Source organism: Bicyclus anynana, chromosome 20, assembly GCF_947172395.1.
Source record: "Bicyclus anynana chromosome 20, ilBicAnyn1.1, whole genome shotgun sequence".
In the NCBI taxonomy this organism is placed as follows: Eukaryota; Metazoa; Arthropoda; class Insecta; order Lepidoptera; family Nymphalidae; genus Bicyclus; species Bicyclus anynana.
In genome coordinates this window covers 4,067,279-4,092,122 of record NC_069102.1, presented here as the reverse complement: position 1 = coordinate 4,092,122, position 24,844 = coordinate 4,067,279, and the positions used below count along the sequence as shown (strand labels likewise).

At 35.8% G+C, this 24,844-nt stretch overlaps 2 protein-coding genes across 3 annotated transcripts in view; both read left to right on the top strand.

Moving 5' to 3' along the window:
* LOC112056011 (uncharacterized) overlaps nt 1-24,844 on the top strand; it is a 282,580-nt gene that overhangs the window by 100,702 nt on the left and 157,034 nt on the right. The window lies entirely within an intron of this gene.
* LOC112055827 (G-protein coupled receptor dmsr-1) overlaps nt 3,567-24,844 on the top strand; it is a 66,607-nt gene continuing 45,329 nt past the window's right edge. For both annotated transcript variants that reach the window (XM_024096081.2, XM_024096080.2), the window contains exon 1: nt 3,567-3,723. The gene's annotated coding sequence lies outside the window, so the exon portion shown is untranslated. The remainder of the gene's footprint in view (nt 3,724-24,844) is intronic.

Sequence of the window (24,844 nt, the reverse complement as noted above, 5' to 3'; positions counted from 1 at the left end):
TTCATATAATATAAGTACAGTAATTTTCAGTAGCATAAATTATTTTAACAATAACCGTTAACCAAAGTGTTATTCTAAACCTTCCGCCTTTTACCTCTGACTGCGGTTTAACCTATGGTTAACATAAAACTAATATAAACAACGTAGGCCGTAGAAAAAATAAGTAAAGTAATTTTCAGTAGCTGCATTTATCAGTAGCTTGAGTTATTTTAACAATAATTGGTATATTATTATTCTTAACTTTATGGCTTCATACCACTTTATCAGAAAGTCTTATTAAATATCACTTTACCAATATAGACATAAGCCGTAGATAATATAAGTAATGTAATTTTCAGTAGCTGTAAGTATTTATCAGTAGCTTGAGTTATTATAACAATATGATATTAGTATATATATTATATATTATTTTTATATTGGGTAAATACCTTTAAATAAAAAAAAAATATTATTATTATTATATTATTATTAAGTCAAGTATTATTCTAAGCCTTCCGCCTCCATACCTCTTTATCATAAAGCTAATATGGACAACGTAGGCCGTAGATAAAATAAGTTAAGTAATTTTCAGTAGCTGCATTTATCAGTAGCTTGAGTTATATTAACAATTATAGGTATATTATTATTCTTAACTTTACGGCTTCATTCCATTCAGTAGCTGTATTTATGAGTAGCTTGTTATTTTAACAATAGTAGGTATATTATTATTCTTAACATACGCATTTGACGGCCTCCGTGGCGCAGTGGTGTGCGCGGTGGATTTACAACTACTTCAAAAGAGGCAGCACTCAATGCTTACCATGGATATGTCTCCTCTCTCTTACGCTACGGACTTATCTTATGGGGCAATTCGGTTGATTTCATAAAAGTCTTTAGAATCCAGAAAAATGTATACGGTGTATATGTGGAGCAGATCCTCTACAGTCATGTAAACCATTGTTTAAAAGTGAGAAGATTCTTCCTTTGCCATGCCTTTATATTCTGGAGCTCTCTGTCTTTGTCCATAAACATAGAAATAATTTCTTTAATATGGAAGACATTATGGCACGTTCTAACAGATACAAACATAAACTTGTAGTGCCAAGGCAGAGAGTAAATATATTTAAAAATAACACATATTGTATGGCCATACGGATATACAACCATATTCCAGAGAGTTTGAAAAGGTTAGATGCTATGCAATTCAAAGGAAGAATGGTTAAAATACTCTTAAATAAAGGATATTACACAGTAGCAGAGTTCCTTAATGACAAATTATTTTATATTAATAACATGTAAATGTATACTTAATGTTTTGACAATATTACTTTCGTTTAATTTTATTTTATTATGTTTGTTATATGACTTTAATTTATGAAATGACATTATATATGATTGACAGTTCTAATATTAGTAAATAAAAATTATAATAATGTACTCGGCTTGCACGCCTATGAGGCAGATTGTGTAGGAACATTAAAATGTAACAATATCTGTATATGACCACATTCTGGCAATAAATGATTTATGATTTATGATTTATGATTATGATTACAAAACGGAGGTCCTTGGTTCGATCCCCGGCTGGGCCGATTGAGGTTTTCTTATTTGGTCCAGGTCTGGCTGGTGGACCCGGACCCGGAAGTCGTGAATCCATGGAATGCTATGTTTTTGTCTCTTATGTAATTTGTATCATGTATGAAATATATTTCTCACGAGTATAATTTATGAATACACATTGCTTTGAAATCTAGACTATAATTATTTGCTTAGATATCCAACAAAATGTCTGTTTCACTTTTTGTGATGTCGAAACCAAAGTGTTAAAGAATTTCGCATGGTATTGTTATGGAAAAGGACTTTATTTATTGGGGAAACGATAGGCCCAACAAGATATGTATAAAAGCTTTTTCTGAAAAGATATCATGGCAAAAGTATTTTGAATAATGTACTATAAAATATATATTTGTTCCAAATGAAAAAGTGAATATGTTCTATATGATGCCGCATGGTAGCTATAAAAATTACATGTATTTGTTTCAATATCATAACCATTGGGCTATTAGTTTTACAACACTTTTGTCGTATTCATTTTGTCAAGATATTTTCATACAATACACACTATAATAAAATGATGTGTAATTAATCAAAAACTACTCTTTTAGATAATGTAACTTATTTGACACTCAGTGACCTCGAAGAAAAACCTCATAGAAAAAAATGCTAATAGCAAAATGTGTATGTTAGAGACATATAATTTATGTATAAGGTCAATTTTAATAATGTTATACTAAGTATAGTAATCTCTGCGAGATCGAAACAGAAATGAGGAGATCCGCAAATGAACCAAAGTCACCGACATAGCTCAACGAGTGAAGCTGAAGTGGCAATGGGCGGGGCACATAGTTCGAAGAGCCGATGGACGTTGGGGTCCCAAAGTGCTGGAATGGCGACCCCGCACAAGTAAGCGCAGTGTTGGTAGACACCCCACCAGGTGGACTGACGACATCAAGCGAGTCGCAGGGATTCGCTGGATGCAGGTGGCTCAGTATCGTGATGTTTGGAAGTCCCTACAAAAGTCCTATGTCCTACAGTGGACTAACTGCACTAACAGTTGATATATGATATGTGAGAGGGCCTGAATTGATTTCAACATTAAATAACCTTGACTTTCAAAAAATGGTTTTACTTAGGTTACAAGTAGGTACTTATTTCGATTTTACAACTTCGTCCTTTACAATGTGACATTAAAAAGTTAAATAAGTTGTTTCCCTTCGGACCGATGTCTTCCATTGTATTGCAATTACCTATTAATTATCAAATTACAACGTCACTTGTCGCTAAGTGTTATAAATAAGCTTTTGGACGTTGTATGCAATTTTTTTTAATAATATGACTAATATTCCCATTTCCCTCCAACTAGTCGGTAAAGACTATGCTAGGAGTGGGTACGACAATAGACTAACGGGGCGGGGATCGAACCACTATCTCTCGGTGATGAGTCCAACCGCTCTTACCGTTGAGCTATTGAGGCTTTAAAACAGCAACATTTTCGGTTTGAGAGTTATACTAGTCATTACAAACGGACAAAACTGACTTTCAGAAGTGCTTGTAAACGCCTACTTCTTTTTTTTTTAATTTTTTGCGCAAAGGATAAGCCTGGCTGTCCAGCGCGGAAATGCAGCCAGTATTCTTGCCACCATTCCACGTGGGCATGATTTGTATAGTTATTAGAATAAGTTAGCTTAAGTTCCTTATAGTATTCTTTATCCCTAAGTTTGAATTAAAATTTTTTTAAAATGAATAAAAATTATTCTACTGTTTTTCTTTTGCTAAAAATATATTACGTAACAAAAAAATCACTTTCAGTCAAACAGTCGCGCTGTTGTATATTTTCGGTACATTTTAATGCACCTTTAATCTGTAGCTTTTGAATAAGCTGCATATTAACAATAATTTACGACGAATGATAAAGAAAATTCCATGTTTCCATCGTATTGAATGAAGCAACAGGCAGAGTTCACGTATTAAAGTAGGTAGCACTTCACTAGTCACTACACAGTACTTCAGTAGTTAGTTGACAGTAGAGAAGCCGACCGGTTCGGACGCCGCGCGAACTCTCACTCGGAAATCAAATTAAAAAAAAATAAAAATCGTATTTTCCGAATCATAATCTATAACAAACATTCAGTTCAGTTAAGGTGTTATTAAATTGTGTACTTTATAGTTCGTGGTAAACAATCCGTAAGTAAAGCCTCTTTTTTATCTTAGCAGTGTTTGTTTTGTAAACATTTGAAGTTTTGGCGGTTTATGTGTTTGGATAAACATAGTTACGTTTGTAGTAAGTGATAAAATGTAATCGTATATTATGTTTAGTGTGTGTGGAAAATATAAGATCAGTCTGAGTTGTGTTTACATTACAAAAAATTGTTTGAGGATAGAATAATTTATTTCAGCCGGATAGTCAACAATATAGATTCTAATCAATTTAATATTCAGTATATTAAATAATTTTGGACCGATTTTCAAAAAGGTATTTAATTCAACATAATGAAAAAGGTGATGAGATTTCGGTATGTAGACGATTGTCTTCGTTGTAGTTCAAAAACTTATTCATTTTCACGTTTTTTAGGTTAAATACTAAATTACCTATGTTGTTGTTGTTGTTATTCTCTCATTTATTTATTTACACTGTTTTTATTTTAACAATGGTTAAAAAATACAAAACCCTATTAAAATATATGAAAAAAAACGTGCAAAAAATATAATTATATCCTCCTACGTAGTAAGATTTAATAAATATGTATATTTCCAATTATTATAAATTTAATTCCAATAAAATTTATATTTAAATGTAATATAATTTATATACCTAGTAAAAATAATATTAAAATAGCCTCGAATTGAGAACCTCCTCCTTTTTTTGAAGTCGGTTAAAATAATAAATATTGAGAAAAAAGTGATTTTCGTGACATAAATGTAAAGTCCAATTCTGAACCCTGATTTGCTTTCTACGGACCCCTTAGTATTTTTCACCCTCATAGAACTTGTAGGTACGTCGTGGTTGTCGACCCTCAGGGGTTGTAGACAACTGGGCATCTCTGATGTGGAGTAACAACTAGACAGACAAGATTTGCAGTGCCATTTCTATCATATTCGTAGATCTAATACTCGTTAAATAAGTACGTATTAATCTTACGAGTATTTGCATGCGTTTTTATCTTTGTAGCATACATCGATAAAAAAAATTAAACATTTGCTGAGAGACTAAAGCAAAGTACAGTAAGGCTTTGTCTAATTTCTCTACGTAGCTACGAATTTTCAGTCACGAGAGTAGATGTAGGTATCTACTCTCGTAAATTTTGATTTAAAACGTCCGACGCAAAAAGAGAAGTGTTATAAGGTTCACGTGTCTGTCTGTCAGTCTGTCTGTGGCACCATATCTGCCGAACGTATGAAGCGATTACAATTTAGTTTTATGTATTAAAGGTGACTTATGCGCGAGTGTTGTTGGACATGTTTGATGAAAGTCGGTTGAGCCGTTTAAAAGTTTTGGGGGGTGGAAATGGGGAAAAATAATCGTATGTCTGCAAATAAACTCGAGTGGGGTCTCCGATGAAAGCGCACTGAAAGAGAATATTGATGATGAATATTGATCGAGAGTGTAATTAATAATTTCATGACTTTCGGGGGTTTCAAAATTTTCAATTTTATGTTATGTTGATTGTAGCTGCTGTAAAATTTTTGAAGTCCGTTTTGGTATGATATTTATAGGGAAAAGAAATACTGGTAGTTGATTTCAAAATGCACAAAGAAAAATAATAATTGTACATACTTATAGATGTTACACCCACGTGCCTCGTAGAGTACGTTAAGCCCGGTCGTTACTCTTAATATCAAATAGTTCTATTTTTCTTAATTAACCGACTTAAAAAAAGGAGGTTGTCGATTCGACGCGTATGTTTTTTTACGTTTCTTACCTTATAACTTCGTAATTTATTAAAAACTTTTGGAAATTATTTTTTTGTTTTAAAGAAATTGTCACGAAAATCGGTTCAGTAGTTTTGTGTTAAAATCAAAATAACTGATATAAGTGGACAAAATTACCCATACTGCGTACGTTTACGGTCCAGTTCGGGTAACTTAGTTCACCACTAAACAAAATCCCTTCTGTCGTAAAAAAAAACGTATGCGTATCGGGACGCTCTACAGAAGTGATAACTTAAAGTCTAAGCCTGCTGCCGTATGCGAGAGAAAAGGAAGCCAGACAGATTGACGCCGTAACGCGTTACGTTACCCTTCCACTTCAAAAATAAAACTTTATTACCCTAAGTCCGCCAAACCACACTGGAGCATCCATTTGTCTGACTGTTCTTTCCTTATTTTCTAACTATAGCTTGGCAACTTCCACGAACTGATGCACCTCACTTCCCCGCACGCACGATTTCACACCCGCGCAGTCTTTCCCCCCGTTGCCCGCATATCATGGGAGTGTCATCAACAAACTTGCCAGACTATAAAAAGTAAACTTTTTCTGCAAAAATCAAATAACACGTGGCCAAAACCGCAAGCATCTCTAGTTTTCGCACAAAACGGGGTAGGTATTTGTACTACGCGAAATCAGATCACCGAAGAATTTAGGGTGAGTTCTAGACGATTTCTCTAGAGTATAAAGGAACGTTTTCCAACGTCTCGACCGTTTTCACTTAGATAAAAGGAATTATGGGCAGCCAGGGGTAGAATTTAAACAACACTTCGTAATTCGTTATGAGACTGAGACAGTACAAGTCTCAGACGTCTAATGGAATTAGGAATAGCAAGATATATTTCTAGCTAGATGATGTAGACGGAGGATGTGGGTTCGAGTCCAGTCCGGGCTTGCACCTCCAAAATTTTCAGTTGTGTGCATTTTCGGAAATTAAATATCACCTGTCTCAAACGGGTCAAAACATCGTGAGGAAACCTGCACACCAGAGAATTTCTTAATTCTCTGCGTGTGTGAAGTCTGCCAATCCGCATTGGGCCAGCGTGGTGGACTATTGGCCTAACCCCTCTCATTCTGAGAGGAGACTCGAGCTCAGCAGTGAGCCGTATATGTGTTGTTCTAGAGAATTATTCTAGAGTACCTACCTCCTACTTAAACGGGCTCCAGAGGTAATTCTAATAGACGTTGATCTTGAGATCAATATAATAATGTAATATAATATAAAAATATTATAATAGCCGACACCCCGCGGTTTCACCCGCGTAGTTCCCGTTCCCGTGAGAATACGGGGATAAACAAATAACGTGGCTTTCTATTTGTAGGTTTTTTTAAGAATATTCAAAATCGGTTTAGCGGATCCAGATACTACCCCCTAAAAACCTATAAACTCTATCTCTTTATTATTATAAAATTTAATTTAAGTATTGTAAAATTTATGACATAGCCATATAAAAAATAGATGATATTTTTTACCCCTGTTGCAGCCCATACTGATTTATTTTCGCGACAAAAAGTATCCTATAACTTTCTTTGTATTATTGTCTCAAATCGTGCCAAGTTTTATTTAAATTCATTCAGTGGTTTCAGTGTGATGACCGGTCAACATTAAATACAGCCAGACAGACAAAAAATAAAAATCTTTGGCTTCAGTATCGATTAAATAATGCCCTCCAACAAAAATTCAATGTACAGAATTTCACCTGTTACAGTTTTATTATAATAATTATATGTATAGATAGATAGGTGGTGATAGGTGACCACAGAATGCGACATGATTACCATTATCTCTGCACACACATCGGTACACATAACAATGAATTCAAATCAATTGTATTGTAATCTGCCGAACTTCCTTTGACCACTATCCGAAACGCCGACACAGCGTGCAAAGCGGAGATTATCCTATCGTCACCGATCATGGGTAGTCATAGGCGATTATGCCCTTTTTTTTTTTTTTTTTTTATGCAATATAGGCCAGCGCTTGACTACAATTAAGCCTGATGGTAAGCATTAATGCGGTCTAAGTTGGAGCGCGCTTACCTAGAAGATGCCTATTCACTCTAGCTTTGAAGGTGTCCAAATTGTATTTATCAGGAAACACAAACGCCGGAAGGGCATTCCAAATTTTTGCTGTACGAATTAGAAATGTAGATGCAAATCTTTTCGTACGAGTTGCCTGGACATCCACAATATATGGATGCCACCGTTTGCGACATCTTGCTGTTCTGTGGTAGAAAGGGGAAGGAGGAACTAGATGATGAAGTTCCTGAGCACACTCGCCAAAGTATATCCGGTAAAAAACCGACAGACAAGCTACATTGCGACGATGTTGCAAGGTCTGCAATTTCGCCTGTGTCAACGGTTCATTACCAATTATCCTTCTAGCGCGGCGATCTATCGAGTCTAATGCATCAAGCTGATATTTTGCAGAACCATCCCAAAGGTGACTGCAGTACTCCATACAAGTTCTGACTTGAGCTTGGTAGAGGGTGAGTAGTAGGCCCTCTACACGTAAAGTGTTACTTGTATACGCATACGAGTACATCATGTCCTATGGTAAAGCGCAGGGGTCGGCAACCTTTTGAGATGGTAAAGTCAAACATTAAATTTTACAGTTTTTAAAAAGTAAATATTTTTTTTGGCAATATTATATATACTAGCTTAGGTATTTTGTTTGATATTTGAATTATTTTTTGAATTATACAATTTTTAAAATAGTATTTTTCACAACAAATTAAAGTATTTGATTGAATGATAGTTATAATTTAAATGGAATATGATAAAAGTCTAAGAATATTGAGTTACTACCACACATTTTTCCTTTCATTGGACCTAATTAAAAAGTCTTCGCAAACAAACTCGTTGGCGTACGCTAATAGATAAATTATTTAATATTAGTTGCGTCCCGCGGTGTTAGCCGCGAAAAATAAGTATGTAATATTTCCGGGATAAAAGTAATCCTATGTATTAATCTAGGTTATAATCTATCTCAATTCCAAATTTCAGCTAATTCGGTTCGGTAGTCGCGACGTGAAAGAGTAACAAACATTGATACACTAGCAGACGCCCGCGACTTCGTCCGCGTGAAATTTAGTATTTGACAAATCTCTCAGGAACCATGGATTTTCCCGGGATGAAAAGCCTAGCCTAGCCTAGCCTATGTGTTAATCCAGAGTAAAATCTATTTCCATTCCAAATTTTGAGCCTAGTCGGTTCTGTAGTCGGTTCGGTAGCTGCAGCTATAAAGAGTAACAAACATCCAAACAAAGATCCATACAAATTCGCGTTTATAATATTAGTAGGATAACCTTCAGTTAACCGCAAATCGCGCAAAGACCCTGGATTTTTTCGGGACAAAAAAAAAGTCTTTGTGTTAAAGAGTATTACTTATCTACGTTTCAAATTTAATTTACAAAAAAAATTTAAATTGTAGAGTAGTTGCGGCGTTATAGAGTAACAAACATTAAAACAAACAGCATACAAACTTTCGCCTTTATAATATTAGTAGGAAGGAAAATAAAGTTCGCTAACCTGGAAGGAGTAGAAGAGTACGATTAAATACCCACACCTCACGATAGTAAGCTACTTAAAGGCAATAGTATTTTCTAATAACCCTGTGTAGGTAGCACTATTATAAGAAGCTTTTAAATTGCTGTGACTATGAGCTAAATAATTATATTCAATGGACTCAGAGCCCACGGACATATTTAGTGAAATGCTTGATAAATAAAGTTTGTAGCTGCGATACTTGAGCATGGTAATCGATACTGCCAGTTAGTAAGTATTGCTAAGTATTGTTTCTTTTGCAAGCTATTTGTAAATATTAAATTTATTCATTTCGTTATCATCTTGATATAACACAGTTTGATTGAGTAGGCAATAGTGTATATTATATTTACAGGTACGAGTAGATGTGTTTAAGAAGTAGGGACACGACTCTCGACATCGAATTAAATAAACCTTCAAGCTCATTATCTTTAACTTATTCGTCTATCTCTATATACTATATATACTATGTGTATGCGTAAACTTTGTACTGACGCCAAAATATAACAAATATATGTATAGAAATATCTTTATAATCATTTGTATGGATGTTATGCGAATTAAACCATATAAAATAAAATTTAATACAAAAGCATGAAATTAGCGGATGCAACAACAGTTCTAGATGTAAATGCATATATTACAGCACCTCTTTCAAATTTCCCACGGGCTCTTCAACGAAGTCCATGATTAAAGCACACTCGAGCGTTCAAAGTAACTCTAGAGTAATGAATAATTTATTGCACTCGATCCACAAGAATTTTCTCTTCCGTTTCTCATGTGAATCCGTGCATAGACATTGAATAGGATAGGCAAATTTAAAAGAGATACTTACCGACGCGGTACATATTTAACTATAGTCCGTGCGTTAGTAACTGAGTCGTTGCCATGTATCGATTCCTTGTCTATCTATAAAGTCTGCGTCTTAGTAACACCAACAGATTCGAAGGACCATCTGTCATTTTACTAGCGGTATTTATGGCGTCAATGGCGTCGTAACTTAGTATTTAAAGTGTTGACTTTAGTTTACTAATGTTTGTCGTCATAAAGTTTTATATTATGCTACGAGTATGACACTCGTAGCATAATATAACTCATCAACTGGTGGTGGTGGGTCGATCTCCGCCCCGTTGGTCTATTGTCGTATCTCTCATCATCATTCATCATCATTATTAACCCTTATTCGGCTCACTGCTCGAGCTCGAGTCTCCTCTCAGAATGAGAGGGGTTAGGCCAATAGTCCACCACGCTGGCGCAATGCGGATTGGCAGACTTCACACACGCAGACAATTAAGGAAATTCTCTGGTATTCAGGTTTCCTCACGATGTTTTTCTTTCACCGTTTGAGACACGTTATATTTAATTTCGTAAAATGCACACAACTGATAAATTGGAGGTCTTGGCATGCCCCGGATCGGATTCGAACCCACCACCTCCGGAATCGGAGGTAGAGGTCATATCTACTGGGCTATTACTATATATATGTTAACGATAACGATCGAGACCGACTGCTTAACCGAGACACGGATGTAACACCACTAACTTTCCAACCGCGGGCTAAAATATTGACTGAAAATTTCTAGAAAGAAAGAAAAGGTTCGAACGCCGGACCTCGTGATAAAGATAAGCAAACAGTTGGAAGCATGAAAAATAATGTTTACTTAAGTTTTCCTCAAATATTCACCTACGGCTGCGGTTTTTGCTTTAACATTATTATTATTCAAATGAATGAGACTCTCACGCCCAGTACAAAATAAATATATATATAAAAAGCCAAAGGGAAAATAAATAAAGTTACTTAAATACGCAAAATGAATAAACTTAAATATACATTACATAAATACATATATGCACCGGGCGGAGAATTCACCCCCGCAGGGAGACCAAACGGCCGGGGGTCAGGGCGACAGGTGGAGAAACCGGCGGACTATCCTAGCCGAGTCCAGCAAGACCACTTTTTGCATCTTGCCTGCGAGCGAACTGCCACGGAATCCCAGCCGCCTCAGATGGTGAGCGAGGCTGACTGGGATCAAACCGTTGGCAGATAACATTTAATTGGCATTTAACGATGGGTATGATTTCAGTGGACTCCAATTATTATTATTATTATTAAATACTAAATTCGCTTAAAACTTTGAAACTCGACACCTTATTGTGGTTTTTAACCACATATTTTGTATAATGATGGGTAAATTAAATCTTAGCTTTATAATAAAAGCCACTTTTAAAGTCTGAATTGATATTTGTTTTGTAAACGTTATGAATTTAAACAGTAGTGATTGTTTACAATACTGAAATTTAAGGTTTTTTTTTCATTATTTATTGTACCTTTGAGGTACTAAGGTACAAGGGCTGTTATTTAAGTATCCGGAATAAAATAAAATAACTATCATTGATTGTTTACAATAGTACTGAAATTTAAGGATTTTTTTTCCATTATTTATTGTACCTTTGAGGTACTAAGGTACGAGGGCTGTTATTTAAGTATCCGGAATAAAATAAAATAGCTATCATTGACTACTGATATGCTCTTATTGCTTTTCAAAATATTCGTCGTTATGATCGATGCACTTTTGAATTCGATGAAATTCGCCTAAAACTTTGAAACTCGACACCATATTGGGGTTTTCAACCTCATATTTTGTATTTGATAGGTAAATTAAATCTTAGCTCTATATTCAAAGCCATATTTAAAGTCTGAATTTTTTTTTTGTTAACGTTTTGAATTGAATCAGTAGTGATTGTTTACAATAGTACTGAAATTAAGGATTTAATTTTTTTCCATTATTTATTGTACCTTTGATGTACTAAGGTACAAGGGCTGTTATTTAAGTATCCGGAATAAAATAAAATAACTATCATTGACTACTAAATATCCTCTTATTGCTTTTCAAAATATTCATTGTGATGATCGATGCACTTTTGAATTCGATGAAATTCGCCTAACACTTTGAAACTCGACACCTTATTGTGGTTTTTAACCACATATTTTGTATTTGATGGGTAAATTAAATCTCAGCTCTATAATGAAAGTCACATTTAAAGTCTGAATTGATATTTATTTTGTAAACATTTTGAATTTAAACAATAGTAATTGTTTAAAATTAATACTTGTTTTTTGTTCCATTTTTTATTGTACCTTTGTGGTACTTAGGTAACAATCTTAAAACGCTAAAGAACGCTAAAATTACAATAAAAATATTTAAAGCAGCTCGAATTAATTTCGAAGAGAACAAAGTTCCTCGAGCACGAACCTAGCTAATTAACATAAATGCCTAGATTTCTGACTCCCATACAATTCAAAATTAACTGCACCAAAAGTTAAGTGGAATTCATTCTCAAACCACAAGGGCTGGTACCTATGATACTCGATAATAAACACGTTCTAACATAAATTACTACTGAAATATAGGGTCGTAATGTTCGTTGACTTGTATTTTTGTTACTGCGTAGATCCTCCATTACTAAAGTCAAATAGGGTTGCTACTCTTGCCTTAAAATCCGACTTTAGAAATATATACCCTCATATGTTATTTATTAGTGATAATGATTTTTGACGGCCTCCGTGGCACAGGTGGATTTACAAGACGGAGGTCTTGGGTTACATCCCCGGCTGGACCGATTGAGATTTTCTTAATAGGACCAGGTCTGGCTGATAGGAGGCTTCGGGACTGGCTAGTTACCACATTACCGTCAAAGACGTACCGCCAAGCGATTTATCGTTCCGGTACGATGTCGTGTAGAAGCCGAAAGGGATTTTGGATTTTCATCCTCCTCTTAACAAGTTAGTCCGCTTTTATCCTAGATTGCATCATCACTTACCATCAGGTGAGATTGTAGTCAAGTCTTCTTTTTTTGTCTTTCAGTATACTACTATTCACGTGCAATGAAAGATTTAATAAACTAAAATATTTGTCAGTAAAACGTCGTTCTGCAGTGGAGAAATAACAGGGTATTTTATTGGAAATTCCGAAGGTAATGCAGTGCCTCGTGCATGTCTCAGTTTACTGCACCTCACTACAGTGGATATTTCTTGAAAACGTTTCGTATTTCTACATAATATAAAATAAATAAAAAATAAAAAAAAAAGCATTTTATTTCCAGTACATAAATACAATTTAGTGTGTATTACCTACTTTTTAAAACAAAAATTTCTATGTAACTATTTTTATGGTATTTATTTAAAAAAACTAAATTTTACTGGAACCCCCCTCAGGTAAAGGCCCCCTCCAAAGATTTCCATTTTTCTCGGTCTTTAGCGATTTGTAGCCATTGTGGGCCTGCAATTTTTTTAATATCATCGTCCCATCTAGAGTATGGTCTGCCTCTGTAGCGTTTGCCCGCTGGACCTTTCCATGATGACATAGTTTTTGTCCATCTTTTGTCTTTGAGTCTATAGGCTATATGCCCAGCTCATTTCCATTTAAATTTTTTTCCAACGTGGAATGGAACGCAGTATGCTTAACGTTAAAAAAAATACAAAAAAAATAAATCACACTAAATTAAGATCTGCGATCAAATAAATCCATAGATGCTGTAACACACAGCCAAAAAAAAACAAATTAAAAAAAAAAAAACTACATAATAATACTCGTTAAAAGCGACCAACCTTAAGAAGCTTTCGCTTAACTGTTGGATCAAGAGACAGAAGGCAGTGATTCTTGAGACGGCGCGTATTATGAGGAGGTTCCTCACTCACTCAGTGGATGACCTCTGTCTTCGATTCGAATCGATTCCGGTCTGGAGGATGCACCTATAACATATCTATGTGCGTTTTTAGAAATAAAATTCTCCAACGGTGAAGGAAAAACATCGTGAGGAAAGCTGCTTACCTGAGATTTTTTAAATCTATAGGTGTGTGAAGCCAATCCGTATTGAGTCAGCGTGGTGGACTATTAGCCAAACTTCTCTCATTCTGAGAAGATACTCGTGCTAAACTGTGAACCGAATATGGGTTGTTAATGTATGCCTTTGTAAATACAGCCTAAACATAGAACTCCTGAATTTTTTTATATATTAGACATCTACAACAAATTATAATATAATAACGCTACTAGCTACTAAAATGTCTTTTAATTGTCAACCCTAACCAGGAAGAAATTTGAGGAAATTCAGAAATTAATTTGGGCAGTTGTTATTTTTTACATAATTTAAATAAATAGAACCGACATCAATTTTTAGGGAAAATCTACATCATGAAATTGTTATTATTTTAGAGGCAAATATACCTCCCAAGTATAATATAGCGTATTTTTTAACCGACTTCCAAAAATGAGGAGGTTCTACGTTCGGCTGTATGTATGTTTTTTTTTTATATTGTCCTGTACTTGTGATTGTCTTGTACTACGTTTTGTTGCACCGAGTATAGTAGGTTCTGGCTTTTTTTTTTTATCCGTCTCAAGTTAGCCCTTGACTACAATCTCATTTGATGGCAAGTGATGATGCAGTCTAAGATGGAAGCGGGCTAACTTGTTAGGAGTTGGACGAAAATCCACACCCCTTTCGGTTTCTACACGACATCGTACCGAAATAAATCGCTTGGCGGTACGTCTTTGCCGGTAGGGTGGTAACTAGCCACGGCCGAAGCCTCCCACCAGCCAGACCTGGACCAATTAAGAAATCTCAATCGGCCCAGCCGGGGATCGAACCCAGGAACTCCGTCTTGTTAATCCACGGCGCATACCAATGCGCCACGGAGGGCGTCAAATGATTGATGATGATTCACCGTTGATAAATCGCCGTTGATTTTTTAAGTGAAACTTCTTTACGCATGCTGGACTTGGGGAATAAGCTGTGTTACGAAAAGTGTAATCAGGTGAGGCGAACGGACGCCTTGAGAAGCTTGTTTCCAATACTTTCAGGTTTTAAGTATTAAGAAAAAAACACCGTGAGGAAGCCTGCATACCTGAGAATTTTCCTAATTCATTACGTGTGAGAAATCTGTCAATCCACATTGGGTCAGCGTGGTGGACTATTGGCCTAACACCTCTCATTCTGAGAGGAGACTCGTGCTCAACAGTGAGCCGAAAATGGAGTGCTAATGATTATGATGATAGATAATTAATTGATTATGAAACACGGCTAAAACTCACGTGATATTACGTCGGAGTATGCCCGACTAGTTTCGAACCCATACGGGGCCCTTAGTCATGAGCTTGTTCTTGAATAACACTCATGATAGTTTAAATTCTAAAAAAGATGATAGATAATATACTAAAAACTGTTATTTGCTACGTATGTGTAGTCTATTGTCACTATGAACTTGTTAGTTAGAACGTGAAAGCCAATCACTTCGAACCGTATCAAAAGACTTTTAAAATTTCAATCCATTAGCAGTCAATGCATAGAACCACGTGCCTGAAACAAAGTATCTACACATAACTTCATACGCTGTGCGGAATTAGTTTATCTTTGAATATATTCATACTGTATAACTTTATTAAACAAGTTTCAGAATATGTTTTGACGAGCAGCTGCAGTTGTTCTGCTTATAATAAATCTTATCCATATTATCCTTTGTTCTATGGAGGTAATGTTAGATCTTATATAAATTAAAGACTAGCCATGCTCCGAGGTTTTGTGCGCGTGATTGCGAAAAGTAACTCCTTAGATCTGTCCTTTAAGAGGCGTCTCCTCTGAGATTCGGACCTCGGCTTGGGGGTCCACTTTAAAAGGGTATTTTGGCTTGAGTGTATTAGTCCGGATGTCAGATAGTGATGAACCCATGTCCGGGTTAAGTTAGACATCGGGGACCTAGTCTAAGCTGGCGAAGATGCTGTGTAGCTTTCGTTTGTGTCGCCTGGGAAGCGTTGTCGGTCATTACGACATCGTCAGGGACGTAATGGAATTAACCTTTTGACTCCTAAATGGACGACCGGTCGCCCATCGTATCCGTTACGTGAAATGTAAAAAAATATAAAGTAAATTATGGGCAATAGGCGAGCACAGTATCATGCTCCGCGCGATAGAGGAATATAAAGATTTTTTAAATGGCTCACAACGGTAGATTAAAACCGCATTCCCTGACTGTCGGCTTCTTCAACGCAGACGGGCTCACCGATAAAATACTAGCGGGTAGCGAATGGTTAACAACGGTCACGGATGCAACAGGAAGGGTTACTGCATCCAGCCGCATGGTCGGCATAAGCCTATTTGGATTAGGAACTAAACTAAGACTCACTACGCTCCTCCAATGCGGTTTTCGCGGAATCGGGGTGTAGGGTGATAGTATTTGACTCTGAAAATGGCCGGGACCAACGTGCTCTGCGATGCACAGGATTGAAGTTTTATAATTACAAGACGGAAAATAAGAACTCAAGTAAATTAAATTAAATGAAATAAAATGAATAATAATAAAATTTAAGTTTACATTAATTAAAAAATAATAAAATCTCAATTTCAAATAAATAAATTAATTATAAGAAATGCACACCATCTATTGTTTAACTCACGACTCGACTCGACTCGACTGAGCCTAAAAGGTGTTATAAATAATGACAAAAAAGTTGTTGTATAACATTTTTGTTCTATATTTTCCTGCAATTTTAAAATAAAAAGATTCCACTAAAAAATCCGCATAGCAGGTCATTATGAAGATAAAGTAAAATGTAGGTAGTTGCATTTAATAAAATAATTTCCCCCTGCAAGGACATTTAGAGGTGTTTTCAGTTGACTTTTTGCTTTTAAAGCCCGTTTAAACTAAACGATGCTTCGCTGAAAGTTTACTGCGGGCACTAAACTAGAACATAGTATTTATTTTATAGTGTCTCGCTGTTTATTTCCTTACAACATTGCCATGAGGTGATACGAATAAAAACACCAAGCAAGCGCAAGTTAAATCAAAGTTAAAGTGAAAATTCGTTTTTTAATTTCATTTTCCAGCCCGACATACCTCATTTTAGAAGAGCTTTTTGTCAAGCTCAAGCGAGACTTGGTCACTAACTATGGATTTATTATTCTTAGGCCTTAAGCTCAAAGTCATACAGCGGGCGATGGAGCGAGCTTTGCTTGGAGTTTCTCTGCGTGATCGAATCAGATATGAAGAGATCCGAAATATACGTTTTTTGCAGCGTAAACAACCGTATTTTTTTGTATTTTTGAGTTTTTACAGCATCAAGGGTCGGTAGACCTAATCAGCTCGAATAAAATAATGGGTTTAACTTAACTAATTAAAGCTTTAATTTCAAAATAAGTTGTAAATATTTCACAATTCAACTACTCGATCTTCACCTTTCAACTATTCTGCTCGGGTGCACATACTATGCATTTTTTTTTACTTCTTCTAACCGCCTTTAACTCTTGTTTGTATTGCCATTTTGGTTAAAATTCGAGACAAGTATTTTAAGTCGGACATTTTTACGTTGAAAATAGAACGTTAATTAAATTCCTTTTCACCTATTTCTGTAGAATTAAAATTAAATTAAACGCCTTAATTCTTAACAAATTTCGTTGAAATTGAATACAACAGAAATTCAATTACGAAGCGTTCACGGACACTGATGTTTTGACATTGATATGAAATAGATCAAGGGCCTGTGGTAACCAGACCTTTGTCGTTTTATACATGCTTAAAGATTTCGTGGCGATATGGGTTAGTTATTTAGATTTGTTGTGCCACAGAATACAAATGCTACAGCTAAGTCCGTATATTAATATAAGCCAACCTCCTATTTCGTTAAATTTTATTTATTTTTAGATTGATTCAAGTAATAGACGGTACTTACTACAACTCAATAAAAAAATCAAAAATACGCAATTTTATTTACCTCAAGTACATATTATATTTAAGTTATTTTGATTTACAACCTAACCAAACTATTTGAGTTCTGTTAAAGTTCTACGGGATTCAAATGATAAAAAATCAAAATTGTTTTATTTGTATAAATGATGAAGTTCTGAGGTAAACTAACGTAAACTAAAAGATTTTTCTTGTAGTAATTTAATTATTTTTTTCGATTATGGTTAATGACGAAGGTCTGACCATTACAAGCTCTTAGATAAAAAATCGCAAACTTTGATTAGTATTGAGTTTGTTTAATTAAATGATGGACATCGGAAAAAAGTTTTATACAGCTAAATGTATAAATAGCTCCAGACCGGGACTTTGCTCAGGAAATTACATTCACAGACTCATTCTTATTTCTCGACTTCCGAGAAGAGTCCGGGTTCGAATCTAGTTGGGGACTCTAAGTGTTCATTTACACGAACGGCAGCTGCTACCGACGTCTGCAGTCTGATATGACCTCTGCCTCCGATTCCAGAGGGTGTAGGTTTGCATCTGGTCCGGGGCATGCACTGTGCATTTTAAGGAATTAAATACCACGTGTCTCAAACGGTGAAGGAAAAACATCGTGAGGAAACCTGCATATCAGACAATTTTCTTAATTTTCTGCGTGTGTGAAGTCTGCTAATCTGCATTGGGCCAGCGTGTTTGGACTATTGGCCTAAACAATATCATTCTGAGAGGAGACTCGAGCTAAGCAGTGAGCCGAATATGGGTTGATAACGATACACCTACATAAAAAAAACTAACCTAATATCTACCTATTATTGTTGAGAAGAAACCTCAGTAATCTTTCTTATACTAAATCCTGAAATACTGAGTAATCCTAACGCTCCTAAGGGATTTTTTCGCAAAGTAAGCCGCAACTGTGATTAAAGATAGATAAGATCCAACCAGATGAGGATAAACAATTGTGTTAATGAAATAAATCGAATTAATGAATAGATTAAACGGATTTATGTAGTTACATGAATCAATTGATTGTTTGATTGAAAAAAATATAATCATTTTAACAAAAACAAAATATACCGGCTTCCAAACCACAAAAATAAACTAAAAAGCGAAAAATAACACCTAACCACAAGATTTCATTTTTCTGTTGTTAGTGTGTCCTAGCATAATGAACTAAAGCGGCACAGTATGGGCAATTTCGTTATTTTTTTTTATTAAATTAAATGGAACCAAGTATATCCTTTTAAACAAAAAAAGAATTTTCAAAATTGGTTAAGTAATTTCTTAACGTTATGAGGTAACATATATTAAAAAAAACATACCGTCGAATTGAGAACCGCCTATTTTGTTTTGAAGTCGGTTAAAAAATGGACAAGTGCGAGTTGGAATCGCCTACAGAAGGTTCCGTGTAATATTATTAGAATATAGCTGATGCCACGTGGTTTCCGATCTAACACTGAAAGATTTTTTCAAATCGGACCAGTAGTTGCTGAGATTAGCGCGTTCAATCCAACAAACAAACTCTTCAGCTTTATAATATTAGTATAGATTGTTCTAATTTCAACTCGATACCTTCACGAGTTACCGAGATAAAGTCTTGATAGATCTACAAAGAAGTCTCTGTCCCTTTTCATTAGTCCCTTATCACAAATTGTTTAATAAATTATATTCCACATAAATTACGTTATTATAATCCACATAAATTACGTTGACGGATGTTAAAGAAACGTTCAAATATAATATGAAGTTAAATGAAGGTCTATTTCTAACGCCCAAATACGAAAATGCAACGCTGCTTGAAAAAAACGCGCGTTGCGTTAACATAATAATAGGAACATATATAACTTGGACCGCGATAGCCCAGTGGATATGACCTCTGCCTCCGATTCCGGAGGGTGTGGGTTCGAATCCGGTCCAGGGCATGCACCTCCAACTTTTCAGTTGTGTGCATTTTAAGAAATTAAATACCACGTGTCTCAAACGGTGAAGGAAAAACATCGTGAGGAAACCTGCATATCAGAAAACTTTCTTAAATCTCTGTGTGTATGAAGTCTACCAATCCGCATTGGGCCAGCGTGGTGGATTATTGGCTTAACCCCTCTCATTCTGAGGGGAGACTCGAGCTCAGCAGTGAGCCGAATATGGGTTGATAACGATGCACATACATAAAAAAAACTAACCTAATATCTACCTATTATTGTTGTGAAGCACCTCAGTAATCTTTCTTATACTAAATCCTGAAATTCTCAGTAATCCTAACGCTCCTAAGGGATTTTTTCGCTAAGTAAGCCGCAACTGTGATTAAAGATAGATAAGATCCAACCAGATGAGGATAAGCAATTGTGTTAATGAAATAAATCGAATTAATGAATAGATTAAACGGATTCATGTAGTTACATAAATCAATTGATTCTTTGATTGAAAAAAATATAATCTTTTTAACAAAAAAAATTCAACATGCTTCGAAACCACAAAAATAAACTAAAAAGCGAAACTTAACATCGTATGTGCTACCTTCTGATCACTTTAATAGTCCACCACGCTGGCCCAATGCGGATTGGCAGACTTCACACACGCAGATAATTAAGAAAATTCTCTGGTATGCAGGTTTCTTCACGATGTTTTTCCTTCACCGTTTGAGACACGTGATATTTAATTTCTTAAAATGCCTCAACTGTAACGTTGGAGCTGCATGCCCCTGGACCGGATTCGAACCTACACCCTCCGAAATTGGAGGCAGAGGTCATATTCACTGAGGCTATCACGGCTCAAACATAACTATAGGAACATATGTAACTTGGTGAAATGCATTTGTTGTATTTGAACACTTTTTAATGTCAGTTAAAATAAAATCTCGTGCGAATGAGGGCAGAGACACAGGTAAATGTCATCAAAATATCTGTCATTAAGCGTAGATCATTTTGTTTTCGAAAATTCTTACTCAATCAACTGTTTGTTTGTCATTCTGTGGTTTACGCTTCGCCACAAATTTTATCCTTATTATGTATCATAGGTAAATTTACTATGTTTCGGTTTTTACGTGTATTTTTATACTATGAAAATATTTCATTGTCTAAATTGTTTGTTGTTTTATATATTTCTGTTAGCTAGCTAGTTAGCTTAAGGTAAACTATCGCTTTATTAAAATTTTATTAGTATCAATATAATTACATCTAATAATACAAGTTTACAATTTAATTCTAGAAACAAATGACGATTATCTTTATTTTTAGCAGACTCAGAAGTAGATTGCTAAAATAAGAAAATCAATGTCGAACAAAGATAATGATTCACAACCTTTGTCAGGACAACTTAATTAACAAATGAAACTGTAACCAAAATAAGACCCTAGAATGGCAGAGAATGATCTTGAGTGAAATCACGGACTTGTGACCGTTGTATGTAGGGTTAAGGAGGTCCTTGACAGTTAAATAACACTCCCCTGTTCCACTCAAGTCACTCTCCCCGCCTATCCCATAACAACCCATAAAGAATTACACAACAAGAAATATGAACGGCCGAACGCCACGAGAATACTGAAGCCGACCGTACGACGAGCGCTTTATATCGCAAGTCGTTCTCGTCAACCGATCGCTACCATGGAACATGGATACCGTGGAACATACATTCATACATCATGTATGCTAAAATCATTACCTTCCCTTTGGTTTCGCCGTAGTTGGGTAAAAAGGTCCATGCTTCGTCTATTTAAGTACCTATACGTGTAACTTTAGCCATTCGAATGATTATTGAATAGTTATGCCTTCGGGACGGAGTCATAAAAGTTATGTGAAAATTTCATAAAGGTCTTTCGATAAATTGCTGGATTCTTATAACGCCATCCATATCGCGAAATACTTACAATAGTAAAAATAACTCAAGGTATTCATTTCCCCTATGTATACCTACTATTTGTGGCAAAATACAAAAACTTACAAACAAAAGATACATGGACAATGGTGCCTAACCCCGCACTTTTTGTTGAAAATGAGTTGATTTGTACGTAAACGTTACTTATAATTCATCATCATCATCATTATCAACCCATATCCGGCACACTGCTGAGCTCGAGTCTCCTCTCAGAATGAGAGGCGTTAGGCCAATAGTCCACCAATGCGGATTGGCAGACTTCACACACGCAGAGAATTAAGAAAATTCTCTGCTACGCAGGTTTCCTCACGATGTTTTTCCTTCACCGTTTGAGACTCGTGATATTTAATTTCTGAAAAGTTGGAGGTGCATGCCCCGGACCGGATTCGAACCTACACCCTCCGGAATCGGAGGCAGAGGACATATCCACTGGGCTGTACGGCTATACTTATAATTATTGTACGTACAATATTGTTTTCTTTATTTTTAAACCAGTAAATATAGTCATATGTTTAAATACTTGAGTTCTTTGAAGAAAACATAATTAAGCAAACAGTTTCTAAATAAATTATTGAACATTTCTTTTGGGAATATGTAGGTAATAATTTTTTCGCAGAACATTTTGATTTAGCCAATCATAAAAGTACTCATATTTCTTTAATAGCTTTCGTTTTTATTAAACCGTTATTCACGTGGGCTTTTATTCCCCTCCCCTGCCTTGCCTTTGAATCGTTAAATATTTGGTAATGAATATAATATTGATTCGGAGCGTTCTTCAATCGTTTTAATGGAATCCTGTGGTAGGAGCAACGACATTATGTTGTAGGTACTTACGGTACTAGGTACTAGCCACGGCCGAAGCCTTCCACTAGCCAAATATCCTCGGTCCATCTAGTGGGGGGGTCGATGCGGATTGGCAGACTTCACACACGCCGAGAATTATGAAAATTCTCTGGTATGCAGGTTTGCTCACGATGTTTTTCCTTCACCATTTGAGACTCGTGATAGTTTCACAAAACTGCACATAACTGAAAAGTTAGAGGTGCATGCCCCGGACCGGATTTGAACCTACGTCCTTCGAATCGAAGACAGAGGTCATATCCACTACGCTATCACGTATTTCTTGTATAATAATAATTTCATCATCATCATCATCATCATTATCAGCCACAGACGTCCACTGCTGGACATAGGCCTCTTGCATGGACTTCCAAACAAAACGATCTCGAGCCGCCAGTATCCAGCGGCTCCCTGCAACCCGCTTGATATCTTCGGTCCACCTAGTAGGGGGTCGAACAACACTGCGCTTTCCGGTGCGGGGTCGCCATTCCAGCACCTTGGGACCCCAACGTCCATCGGCTTTTCTAACTATGTAGCCTGTCCACTTTAGCTTCGCGACTCGCTGAGCTACGTCAGTGACTTTGGTTCGTCTGCGGATCTCTTCATTCCTGATTCGATCACGCAGAGAAACTCCAAGCATAACTCGCTCCATCACCCGCTGAGTGACTTTGAGCCTTCTAATAATTCAATCTGTGGTTCCAACTGATAATCAGTGCTACGTGTCCAAATTCAAATGGTCACGTAGCATTATGCTGAGCTGGGGCCATTTTCTGGGTTATGCCACACATCGCAAGGTATTGTCCTGGATGTCCTGGTGTACTGGAGATATTGTGATGTGTGGCATAATTTCGAAATAAACGCATATTTCTTTCTTTTTTTCTATCTAATAAGGCCCATAGTTAGATCCGAGACTTGGTCGCTAACTAATAATAATTTACATGTATCTAAATGACAATAGCCATGAATCAACGTATATCGGAACACAATGTAAGTGTTTACCTAGCAGTCGACCGCGTTAATCATCAGGTCGATCGTTTAACGTTAAACATGGAAATGTCATTTAATACGCGTCGAGCACACGTGTTCAGTTGTGCCAGAACTCTTTGCTACGTTATTTATTTATATTTATCATTATCAACCCATATTCAGCTCACTGCTGAGCTCGAGTTTCCTCTCAGGATGAGAGGGGTTAGGCTAATAGTCCACCATGCTGGTATAATGCGAATTTCACACTTCACACACGCATAGAATTAAGAAAATTCTCTTGTATGCAGGTTTCCTCAAGACGTTTTTCCTTCATCGTTGAGACACGTGATATTTAATTTCTTAAGATGCACACAACTGAAAAGTTGGAGGTGCATGCCGCGGACCGGATTCGAACCCACCCTCCGAAATCGGAGGCAGAGGTCATATCCACTGGGCTATCACGTCTACTTATATATATTGCACTTTAAAAATGTTGTATATACAGGTTGCTCGGTAGTATTTCCCATAACTTCATCCTCCTAACAATTTAGCCCGCTTCAATCTTAGATTACATCATCACTCATCATCAGCTGAGATTGTAGTGTAAGTCAAGGGTAAAGAATAAAAAAAATAACTACTACAAAGCTGAAGACTATAACTATAAAGCTTTATGATATCTGAAGCTCCTGGAAGCTTATAGAAATCTGTTTTACAACGATTTCATTATTCCTATAATAGATATTCAAGGTAATTGGACTGTGAATAATTTAAACGCTGAGTGCCTTGTCTGTCTATAGAAGAGATAGGGCTTTAACGTCGGATAACGTATTCATTTGTAACCATTTACATAAAATCAGAATTTGAATTAATTTATCGTATTATTCTTTTGCCATTACAAAATTACATCATCATCGAGTAACAGGCTATATTTTATCCCCGTATTCCCATGAGAATCGAAAATACGCGGGTGAAACCGCGACTGCATTATATCGATCGACAATATAATTACAGGTCAGTAAGTCATAGATCGAACAGATGTCCATCGTGTTTTTGTTGCCTAATGACACAGAATAGAGAGTGATATAGAATGAGTCATTACAAATCACGCAGTGAAGTAGTACTCATAAAAAAAAACAAACGTCACGCGTGCGTCTCCTTGACACTTGCATAATGTTGCTATATACCATATAAAAACTATTTTCTTAATTTGTATTTTAAGATTTAACTCTAATAACAATTATTACGTAAATTAATATCTAAATGGACTAAAATCAATAACTACCTATGAAAAACTACATCTTATTTATTAATTTTTTGTGAACACTTTTTAAAATATTTAAAAATATAGGACGCCATATTTATTTAATAATATTGAAAATTACTGATGCGACGCTTCGTGTCGTACTGACTCGAGAATATATTTA